We start from the raw sequence: 12139 nt of genomic DNA on the forward strand, positions 1-12139 counted from the left end.
GGTATACAATACAGTTCTGCCCAACTAGCTATTCGACTTACCATGGCTGTCAACCGTGTGTTATAGCTTGGAAACTGCTGTTTGGGGTATTTGGTATTCAGAGATTCTTCACCCCCAGTAAGAGAGAGATGGGAGATGGCAGTGCTCTTCAGGCTGCACAGGTAGAGGGTATGTAGTTCAGAGGGGTTTTCTAGCTTAGACAAATGCACTCACCTGACAACAAACATTGCTGGATTTCTGGTCTTTGGGCTAACAAGTGTTACTCTATCTGTGCAAAGTAGAGAACTATCAACAGGTGAGTGAGAAGGTTTTGGTATGGCAAAATAAGTTGAGCTAACCTGATAGGGGCAGAAAAACTAGTGACTTTGGAAATGAAAGTCCTTTTTCCTTTTCCCTGTAGTGTTCTGTACAGCCTTGGCTACTTTGTCGTGGTGTCCCCCTGTCTTGCTGACTGTAAAACTTCTCTGAGCCCTTGGTGAACTGATTCAGTTTGCTAAGCTATAAAACCGTATGAAGTTTAACAAGGGCAAGTGCTGGATTTTGCACCTGGGGCACAGCAACCCTGGATGCACATACAGACCGGGGAATGAGAGGCTGCAGAGCAGCTCTGCAGAGAGGGACCTGGGGGGGGTGTCTGGTCAACAGCAAGTTGAACATGAGCCAACTCTGTGCCCTGGCAGCCAAGAGGCCAACTGTGCCCTGGGGTGCGTCAAGCCCTGCATTGCAGCCGGTCAAGGGAGGGGATTGTCCCGCTCTGCTCTGCGCTGCTGTGTCCTCACCTCGAGTGCTGTGTGCAGTTTTGGGCACCACAGTACAAGGATATAAAGCTACTAGAGAGTGTCCAGAGGAGGGCCACAAAGCTGGTGAAGGGTTTAGAGGAGAAATTGTGTGAGGAGCGGCTAAAGTCACTTGGTTTCTTCAGCCTGGAGAAGAGGAGACTGAGGGCAGACCTCATCATGGTCTGCAGCTTCCTCACAAGGGGAGGAGGAGGGGCAGGCACTGATCTCTTCTCTCTGGTGACCAATGATAGGACCCGAGGGAATGGCAGGAAGATGTGCCAGGGGAGGTTTTGGTTGGGTATTAGGAAAAGGTTCTTCATCCAGAGGGTGGTGGAACACTGGAACAGGCTCCCCAGGGAGGCAGTCATGGCACCAAGCCTGACAAAGCCTTGGACAGCGCCCTCAGAAAAAAGGTGTGAATTTTAGGGCTGTCCTGTGCAGGGACAGGAGTTGGACTCAACGATTCTTGCGGATCCCTTCCAACTCGGGACATTCTATATTCTTTAAGAAAACAAAACAGAACAAAACACCACACAAAATGGCTAATAGCTTTATGCCAGATTAGTGAGCTGAACAGGTTTACTAAAGGATAGGATGAATGCAAGGAAAGGGACTCTTTAATAGTAGTTAGCTGTTAGGTTGGCTCAGCACCCTGGTGTAACAGCACACTTTGAACATTTCTGTCCAGATTAATGTGGTGGTGTTTGCGGTATTTCCATGAGAGGAAGGATTTGTGGGTTCAAATAAGAGATCTCAAAAAGGAGATTAAGTTTTACAAATGTAGCCGGGGGTAGAGGAGAAATCAGCGTATTAGACCAGCTGTCAAGCTTTGAGGCACCAAAACCACATTTGCTCCCAGAGTATCTGTTAGAAAATATTCTCTGCTCCTCCTCATCATGGGTTTCAGGCTCAAAACCTACAGTTTCTGGAGCTAAGCACACTACTGGAATAGGAAGATGGTTTAAAAAAAGGACATTTTACTCAAAGTATCTCACATATTATTAGGCACAAACAATATAATAGGATTTAATGATCATTGTTTTATTAAGGAACCCATGTGACATGCATTTTTGTATGTTTAGGAGCAACAAAATGTCTCAGTTCTCTTATTTTTTTATTCTATGCTTTACAGAGAACTTCCTTGTGTCTTTGGCAAGTGTATGAATTTTATCACGTATTTTTGAATTTCTGAAAGCTACCTAGGTGAAAACTAAAGCATAGTTTAAAAATAGTCATAAAACTCTGTAGCAAAAAGGGTTTTTTTCTCACAAAAATAAATGGTCCTACCTGAAAGGAGGTTGTAGTGAGGTGGGTGTTGATCTCCGAAGTCGCTAGTGATAGGATGAGAGGAAATGACCTCAAGTTGCGTCAGGGGAAGTTTAGTTTGGATATTAGGAACAATTTCCTTACTGAAAGAGTGGTCAGGCATTGCAGCAAGCTGCCCAGAGAGGTAGTGGAGTCACCATCCCCAGAGCTGTTCAAAAAACTTGTATCCTGGGGGTCTTTTCCAATCTTAATGATTCTATGATTCCTGTTCTAAGCCACAAAAATGAGAGGGGTATAACTTTAAAAAGTTTGCTTTGGTACTGCCAAATGTGTTCCAGGAGTCATCTTCACACTGAGATGTGTCCTAAGAGCCAGCCCAGTGGCCGGGGACTGCTACTGGTATATTTGCATTTATTCTAAGGACTTTCTGTTAGCTTTCCCTGCAAGATATCCTTATATCTGTGCTGTTACTCAGTTTTGCTTTTATAACTCTCTGATTTTGGGGGGCGGGGGAAGGGAGGGGGAAAGAGTAACTTTACACATAAGTATATAACTTCCAGTTTTCACAAATATGAGACTCAAGTGCATTATTTTGAAAACTTAACAGACTATAAGTAAATTTATTTTAGTTGATACCATATGGATAACATACTACTCTATACCCTCTACTATTCATTCTGTAGCTATTATAGACTAAGAGAAACAAATTATCTTGTAGAGTACATGAAGTGAGGTGAGCTTAAATATTGGTCTAAAATAAGCACTTATGAAATGACCATCTAAAACCATTAGTCAGAACAGTGCTTGAGGGGCTGGAAATTGTCGTAGACACCAAGATCATCAATGGGGCACATGAGTTGATGTCCATAATGCTTTGAGTCGTGTTGCACCCAGTGTTTCCCTAGATGCTTGGAAAAGAGTGGAAGAGGCATTCAACCTTAAAAATATTTAACTGAAGCTAAATTCCATCGAGCTTCTGATGGGGAAGGGGACAGGGACAGGGTTAGCAGTAGAGGGTTAGTGTTGTGGGTGCTTCTTGTGTCAAACTTGGCTTCCAAGACACGGGCTTCTTTTCGTATGACAATGAGCCACAAAATTAAGGATATGCTGTGCCACAGCAGTGGGAAGTTGTAGGTGCTGTTGTCAGTATTGGTAACTCAGGTTTATTTTATTTTAATTTTTTTTAATAATATGCCCAAAGTCAATAAAATCAATGGAATACAGGTATAAGGTTGCTATTCCATTTTAATCTACTTTTCAGTGTGAGGACAAGCTGTGAGCAGCTGTGTGCAACGTATTGTGGAGCAGTAACCTTAACGTGGGAGTCTGTTTATTTGCATTAGAACCATAATGTTTTATACTGAACTTATTGTGTCACATTATTTGAACAGATTGAAATAGGAGAGTAAACTACACTATACATGTTGATCAATGCATGAAGTAGTTTTTGTGTTGGTGCTAGTGTAGCAGTAATTTATCTGATATTACAATTCTTTGAGATATTTCTTGAAATTAAAAAGGGAAGCATGATTTTGGGATTTTTGATGATTGAAAGTTCTTGTAGGAAATTATGTTCCTTATGATGTTTAAAGAACATCTTCCCTAAACAAACTGAATAACAGAATTAATTTTACCACATAGAGAAATACCTCTTAAATGATGCCAGTATGTTGCTATAGCAAATGTGCTATTTGCGTTGTAGTGTGGCTTTTGTGATAATTGTATTAGTAACAAAAAGCTGCTGAAGGTTTCAGGGAATAACTTGTATTTCAAAAAGGCCGGAAACTATTTAAAAAATAGAAAAAGGGAATCTTACCTTACAATGAATTAATGGTCTTGGATGAATCTTTGCTGTTGGGTAAGATATTCGATCACTTCAGCCAGCTGGCTTAAGTCCTTGTAAGAATACACTTGTCCTAAGGAAGATTAGTCTTTTTGATTATTAGTTCACTGCACTGAGCCTCACCTTTGACGTATATAACCAAGTGTTTATATATTCACAAATCTTATATAAATATATGCAGTCCTAGAGCCTTTTCAAGCATTTCCATTATCAGTGTTTTATGATTTGTTTTACATTAAAGCTTTCCTACTTGGTGTAGTGTTTTAGCCCATAAATATTGATTTTGACAACAAAATAATTAGGTTAGTTTATGTTAAACAAACAGTATTTTTGGAGGTCTGCTGGATTCCAAATGAGTTTTTGGAACACTATATAGTGGTCTATGGGAACTAAATCTATTACAGTTGCTTATAGTTGAGAGACAACTACCAGTCCCTGATACTGTAATCAGTTGGGCAACGCTGTATGAATGGAAATACTTTCTTTTCCTTTTTCTTCATTGAAAAAAGTCCTTTGCTGACAGCAAATATGTTCTACTCTGCCAAATGAAATAGTGCATGAAATTCTGCTCTCCTTTTTTAAGGAAGAAGTTTCGTGTACTTTCCATGATTGTACATTGAAGTATGGAAGTTTCATTGAACCTAATTATATTTTTCATCCTAACTGTAACTAGTGATCAGATAATTATTCTGACTGTAAAAACAAAATAGTCTAGCTATTATAGATGCTTGTAGCCAGTTTCATTACTTAAACTGAATTCAAGATATAATAAAATTATTTATTAGCAATTTTTGAAAATGGAAATGTGCTTGTAATGCTTCATTATGTTTTACAAACTGATGTTGAAGCTTCTCAGTTTATTTTCGTAAGAATAAACATGGATGTTCTAGGAGTGTGCATGTGGGTCACATACTCTTTTTGCCATGGTTAATACGTGCTTTTTGAAAAATAGGCACATCAGATGTCTCTAGAATAAATATGATCTCACAGGAATAGTTAGTTATTCCTTGGAAATAATTACTTCTTCCTGAAAAATAAATGTCATAGTGCATTTAATCCATACTCTTAATTTGCATCCATCCATGAGCAAGTGACACTTCTTTGTTTTCTTGGTCTGCTCCTCTGGACGATGTTTGTACAGAAGTATTTACAAGAGCCGTTGAGAAATTGTTTGCTTGTTTGCTATTAAAAGCTCAGTATATATATATAAAAAATAATCTATAAGCTGGCTTTTGTTCTCAAAGAATCCATTGTCTGTTTTGAGGGGTTTTCCTCTTTCCGTATATTACTTGACAGCGTGCTGCATTTGTTTTTCATGCTGAGATAAATAACTGCTAAATAGAGAAATGGAAAGAAAAAGTTTCCCAGAGCTTCATACAATAAGGTTATTTCCCCTCCAGGCAGGGGCAGATGATCATAAGCAACAGTATTGGACAAAGTTACCCTTACTCTTTGTAACTGATACATGACTGTCCCTAATTTAGTGCAAATGTGAAGTAAAATGGATTCGCTTAAATTATCTCTGTTAGCTGTGTGTCACCTTCATCAGGAATGAAGCTAACCCATTTTACTTCGGGTTTTCGTGGCCTAGAAGTATTTCATGAGCAGCTGTAGCTTTTCAGGCAAGCATTGCTACCTCTAGGATAAAAATGGTGGCATCTGAAGAAATGTTAGCTGGACTGCATGCTGTCATCTGGTGATGCTGTTCAAACATTGCTTGTAGGCACGCAACAAAACTGGTGGTGAAGGCAAAGGTGGCTTGCGTGGTGTTCGCTTCAGCACTGTCCACCTGCTGCCACTACTGCTCAGTCTGACCGCTGGTCTCAGGTGTTAATATTTGCACAGTCCTTGTTTCAGCAAACTTAATGACTTGGGCTGTTAAGGGCTGAAAGGGGAGTGCCAGGAATTGAAGTAAGGAAGGCGGCCTGGCGCTTCCCAGTATAGGATGCTGGTTGAAGTTTTTATAACTTTGCAGAGCATTAGTCTTTGGGGCTGGGCTAGGAAGTTGCCTTTAGCTTGAAATTTTTTTCTGCCAAAATTATTTAGCTGTCTGTAAGAATGTGTGGAAGTAGTTATTTCTCATTGTAGATTTTAAAAAAAAGAACCAACCCCAAAACCAAAACACACTACCAAAACCCCCAAAACCAAACCAAACCTTTTTTTGGAAATGCTCCGTGTCCCTCCCTTTGAAGCAGAGACTGAGGAGTTAGATGGCAGCGTGGGAAGCGCTGGTGATAGGCACTGGGGAAGAAGAGCGGCTTGTGAGTCACGGCTTTGCCTTTGTCAGCACTGTGAAAATCTCAGATCTAACCAAACTGTAATCTTTTAAGGAAATCACAGTTCTCATATGCTGTCTCGAGCATGTGAGAGCAGTATGGCCTGGAAGGGGAGGGGGAGGCTGAGCTGGAGGATGAAACCAATGCCTTGTACCCCAGCAACTGAGCGACAGAAGCGGACTCACGGGGCACTGGCATGCTCAGGGCCCTGGAGTGGTCCCAGCCCCCAAATACCATAGACTCTGAACAGGGGAGACAGACCTGGGGTGAAAGTTAATATGAAGGTGTGTTGGGGAATGAAGGAGAGGGAGTCAAGGGGGGAGTGTGGCACTGCCAGCCAAGCCTGGAAGTGGCTGAGCTGGGAGAGATGAAAAGCCTTGGGGAGTGTGAGGTTAAGGAGAGGCTTGGGCAGGGCACTGAAGGTAGGAATGAAGAAGGACAAGGGCTTGAATCAACATGGGCCAGAGGATATGGATTGAGGAAAACAAGCAGAGGAGTTTGTTCTGGAAGGTCATTTTCTGTAGAGATCTTTGAATATAAATAAACACTCTTTGATTTCAGTAGAAGCTCCTTGAGAATATGTTTTTAGCCATTGACTGTGGCTAATCCTTACGCAGAGAATTGTTTTGGGTTTGCAACCAGTTTACTCCTTTGCCACAAGAGCTGCACAGTGTATCTAAAGATTTCAACCCCTGTTCAACTGCTGTTTTTTGTAGGTGTCAGTGTGACCCCATTGTACAAGGTCTGATGTCTCAATTTCTTTTTTTTCTAGAAGTGGTGAATGCAAACGTTTTTGCAGCGTGGCAGTGTCCAAGTCAAGGAATGTCAAAACTGAGCTTGTCTTTGCAAAGCTCTTTCATTTGGGCCCTTGTGAGGAAGCCATACAATTTAATGGTATTTAACCATGCATTGATGTACTATTTTTTTTCCACAGGACCCCTGCTTCGTTCTGTGCACAGGATGGATTTGCTCCAGGAATGAATCTGGTTGATGCGGTGGAGAAGACTGTTCTCTGTAGTACCCCTGCCTCACTTCCAGCAGAAGTTGGGACGTGCGTGGTGGGCGAGGCAGGGGATAACAAGAGGCAGAAGCCATTCTGGTGCTCTGCGCAGCTGCATGCTGCCCTGGCGAACGGGACTCTCCTCCTGCCTGTGCTGCAGACTTCCTAGGTGATGCTAGGTAAGTTGCTCAATACTGGCTTTTCTCATGTATTTGCTAACTGTATGTGTCTTGCTTTCTTGCCGATGGCTCGAGGTCTTTGGATCTGATTTGGAAAAGTGCTGAGCACTGATAACTGCAAGTGAGGTAGTGGGGGCTGAAAGTGCTATATAAAGCACAATGTAATGCTAAGTGCTGTGAAAACACTGGGTCTGAGTTATGCCAAACTGGAGACTTGTTTTGACCTTAAAGCTGTCACTGCTTTAGCTAGGACATCAGGAATAACACAGTTATTCTAAGTTAGGAGTAACAGAGTAATGGTAGGACTAACCATTATGTTGATGAAGCACTCAGCTGCGCCATTGAATTCACAAAGAAATGACTTGTTCAGTCTTCCAAAAAAAATTTGAGTAGCATGCAGTAAATAAGGTATCAGACCATATGCCAAATACTAAGAGTAAAACAGATTCCTGTTTTGATTAGTGGTAATTCTGTACGCTGAATGAAGTAGAGGTGCTATGGAAATGCTTTGACATAACTGCGGTGTATACCATGCCACAGAAGGATACAAAGGCAAAGTTTAAGTTTCTCTAAAACTTACTCCTGACATTTCCTCCTGCGAGTGCTTGCCTCTGCAGATTGGTTTTAGTGTAGATGTTTGTGTCAGGTAATGTGATTTGGGGTGCAAGAAGCACAGCATTTTTTTATGCTGTCAACTCAGATAATATATGTATGTAAACCCAAAATGACATGTAAATTCATCATTTGTTGCAGGCACATGCCTTTTGTGCCTGGTTATTGTATCAGATACAAGGTAGGCAGTGTTTGTAATGCCCACTATCAGAATGGCTTGAGGTCAGAATTTCATCAGCATTTCTTCAGGCTCAGGATTTGTATTTTCCCAGTGTGATGTCCATAGCTAACTACAATGCTGTTGTAATCAGTAGATAACAGAGAATTTTTTGGCCAAGGCATGGTTAAGCTAAATATTGTTTTAACTTAGCTAACCTGAATGCAAAATAGCTAGCATTAGATCAGATTTTATGAATTAACCAACAGAGTGTCTTCGGTGCCTAGAAACATAGTGAGTGTGTTTGCCAGATAAGCTGTTACTCTCTATTGCAAAAGAGAGAGAGACACAGTAAAAGCTACGAAGCTTTGATAATGGATAAATATTATATTAAATACACAGAGTAAGAATGCACGTTCCCCCTTCCGGCCTGCTCGTGGGGGTTCTACTACATATGGCTCTGTGAGAGGCTGCAGTAATGCTTTAGGCACTAAGCAATATTTTTAAGTGCTGCTTTCTAGGAAAACCTGAGGTATGTTTGTTTGACTGCTGCTGTGCAGTGAGAGTTGCTCTTTAAATCTTTAAACATAAACAAAAAAGGCGGGGGGGAGGGCAGGGGAAACAATCTGTATTTTATAAGTTAAAAATGAAATTATTTGCTTTACCTAGAGCATTGAAAATCATGTTGCAATTAGACTGATGCAATAGCACACATTACGAAAGGATCAGACAATTCGCAGAGCCTGCTGGAGAAAAGCACGGGGCTGGAACAGCAGGGGTGTTGTGGGTCTGCAGGGCAGCGCGCTGGCAGAGCTACGCAGGGAAGATTATCGGCTAATGTGGAGAGAGGAACGCCCAGGAAAATAAAAACTGGCATTCCTGCATATCCCATAAAGGGGGGGTGGGGGTGGGTGGCGGGTGGCGGCGGTGAGGAGGGTGACTTGTTTTATTAACATGCGTACTTTATTTTGGTGGCATGTCTAATCTGGTATGGAAAATGTTTTCTGATACATGAAAGAAGGAAAGAATGGAAATGGAAGCTAATTTTGAGCTAATATAGTTTGAAAGCTTCTAATAATAGTGGAATTTTATTCAGTGCACTCTATTTCTACAATAGAAAAGTAAAATTCCTTTGGGTTAACTGAAACATCTGTTGAACAAATTGGTTCAGTTTCATGAGTCTGTTACTAATTCTGAGAAGTTAGATGGTGTTTTATAAAACCAGTAGAGTCAGGGGGTTAGTGCCCGTATTCTTTCATTTTATTTTTTTCTACTATTATTAAAGTAGGTCATTTTGAAGTGTTATGTTTTCATGAATACAGTAATACTGTAGTTAATATTTCTAGTATTTCAAACTTTACCTTTGCTTTAATGAGTTTTCTTCACTGTTTTTAATCAACATTACTAATATTCTTTAAAGTTGTGGGTTTCCAGCTTTTTATCAGGTTCTTCGTAATGAAGTAATTGAGTAATTTTAAAAAAAAAAAAAGCAAAACCTCTTTTGGTGCATTTCTACTTGTATTTCCTTGTTTCTGCAGGTTTTTTTTACTGTTTTACTTAAGTAGTTTGAATGTTAATAGAATTATAGTTGCTCCTGCTGTTTTCTCGTTTGGACTAATTATTTGTAACTTCACAGTTGTGGGAAGAGTATTGTAGGTGAAAAATCTGTTTATGGCTTCACATGGTGGAAGCTAAGAATGTCATAAGACTCAATGAGCTGATGTCATATGAATTAATAAAAGAAGAAAAAAGGAGAAATTAAAAACAGTTTCGAAGATTCTGTTCCCATGCATCAGGAATGCTCTAATTTAGTCTCATACACATACACGCATCTTAAAGCAGTTCAGGTTTCTCAAGTACATCTCCTATCATACCATCACTGAAAGGAAATCACAAGGAAATGTGATGTTAGAATGCAGATCAAATTAAGTTCTGTGTGCTTTACTGCTACATATATAAAATCAATGCAAGTTTTCTTCTGTACTACACATAACTAGCTGTAATACTTTGACAGATTTAAAGGGAAAAGCTGAACTTTGAATTTAGACAATGAATATATATTTTGTAGTGCATACATTATGTGGAAAATAACAAGACTGGCATTAAGCATGTACATTCAATATGATTGTAAGTTATGGCATTTTCAGCTCTGCGGTCAGAGACTCTGTTCAGAGTAGCTCAGTGAATAGGTAATGAAATATGTGAACGGAAGTTGTTTCTAATGTTACTTTAACAGATAGTTTCCTTTACTTTTTGTTATGGCTATTTTTGAAGTTTTAATATATGTTAACTATGTGGTAATTTGGTTTTCTTCTTTAAAGTAGAGGATAATGCAAGTATAAATAAAGAGGGGCAGCAGGGTGGGATATCATTGCTTTTGAGGGATTGCTGGGTTGAGGAGGAGTGGAGATGTATTGTCTAGTTTTGTGAAGGTGCATGTGAGTATTGGCAGCTCAAGGAGGTGCCCCACTGTTGATAAGATGTTCCAAACAGCCCATGTCAGTTTTGTCCTTGGTGCAGCTTGCTGAAGTTTCAGATGACGTGCATGAAATGAAGCAAGGGGGAAGTTTTGTGGCTAAAGCCCTGTGCCAAGTCTTTTTGAAGTTGTATGCAGCAGCTGTGCTGTAGCTAAAGAAAGGCTTTCTTTGCCTCCATCGTAACATCTGCATGATCTTTAACAGCAGAATTATTCCACTATGATGTATCGTTTAGCTAATCCGGGTTGCCTTCATTAAGTATTTTTTTTTTCTTTCCCTTATTAGAAATGCCTGCATTACTTTTGGGAATAAGTTTGCAAAGATCTGGACTTGACTGCTTCTGTGTAGAAACAGTAGGCTTCAGTTAAAAAAAAAAAAAAAAGGTCAAAAGTGGAGCTGAGACTTTGAGTCTGTAGCTCAGTGAGGCTCTGAAGGTAATCGGGCAGCTTTGGATTGGATTTTTCAATGTCCTCCCTTGTTTGGAGGTCAGGGGTTGAGCACGGGGCCAGTTTTTGTGGAGGTGTCACAAATGCAGCATCATTGCAGCTAACCTTGGTCTCACAGATTCCAGAAGTGTGGCTTGCACCCTCCCTGCTGAGGTATTACCCTGTCTCCCTCGTGCCAGCACTGCTGCTGCCACAACTCTGGGGTGAGTTGGTTCAGGGAGCCAAACCAGTGGTCAGCTAACCACATTCTTGGTTGGGTTACTTGGCTGGCTCTTTAACTCTTTCAACTTGCTAACTGCAGAGTTGGACAGATATCTTCACTGGAGGTGACCTGGAAGAGGGATGGCAGGACCAGCCTCTTCTAGTTGCAAATCTGTTGTCTGATGCTTCAAAGCTGTGCCTTGACTTGAGGCAGGAAGAAGGCAATCAAGGGAAGCGTATTTAAAGTGCATCAGTTAGACTGTATACCATATTTATTTTGAAAGTAAATTGAAATCAATAGATCAGGTGTAATTGAATTTGAAATTTTAGCTTTAGTGGTCTTTTTTTAGTTGGAGGTTTTTTGCATCAGGACTTCTAAACTGAATCTTTAATCTCCTTCCAATTTGAGACGGAGAGATCTGTAATTGTTCACTCTGTTAGCACTGCAGAGCTGGCAAGTTATCATAGTTAAAGGGTGGGATCTAAATGGTCAGAAATAAGAAGTTGTGGGTCTTGGAGAGCAAAACAAAGGTAGTAGAAATGCTGACACTTGTCTATGTTCAGGATTTTGGTGATCTTGACTGTAACTATCTTGCATTTATAAAGGGTATTTGACTCATGCAGTATGTCACAAACTAAATCTGGAGGAATACATTCTAAATAAAATGTGGGTGGGAAATTTTATAAGTAAGAATTATCACATTTGATCATCAGGAATTACTGGATATACATTTGCTTTTCAGTTGAACAATATGATCACCCTTCCTGCTGTAATCTCTTAGGAGAACATCAGTCAATGGAAAAGCAGAGTGCTGATTTTTGTAATTGTACTCATTACAGAAGTTTGGTTTGTGAGGTCCAATTAACATAAATAAGCAAAGTAAGAGAAAAGGCACAGGAAAC

The 12139-nt window shown here is 40.3% G+C and overlaps 1 protein-coding gene across 7 annotated transcripts in view; it reads left to right on the forward strand.

Annotated features, from left to right (window-relative positions):
* Window positions 1–12139, forward strand: part of NCOA2 (nuclear receptor coactivator 2) — a 196579-nt gene that overhangs the window by 63298 nt on the left and 121142 nt on the right. For all 7 annotated transcript variants that reach the window (XM_064442571.1, XM_064442567.1, XM_064442570.1 and 4 more), the window contains exon 3: window positions 7099–7343. The gene's annotated coding sequence lies outside the window, so the exon portion shown is untranslated. The remainder of the gene's footprint in view (window positions 1–7098; window positions 7344–12139) is intronic.

Source organism: Phalacrocorax carbo, chromosome 2, assembly GCF_963921805.1.
Source record: "Phalacrocorax carbo chromosome 2, bPhaCar2.1, whole genome shotgun sequence".
NCBI classification, from domain to species: domain Eukaryota; kingdom Metazoa; phylum Chordata; class Aves; order Suliformes; family Phalacrocoracidae; genus Phalacrocorax; species Phalacrocorax carbo.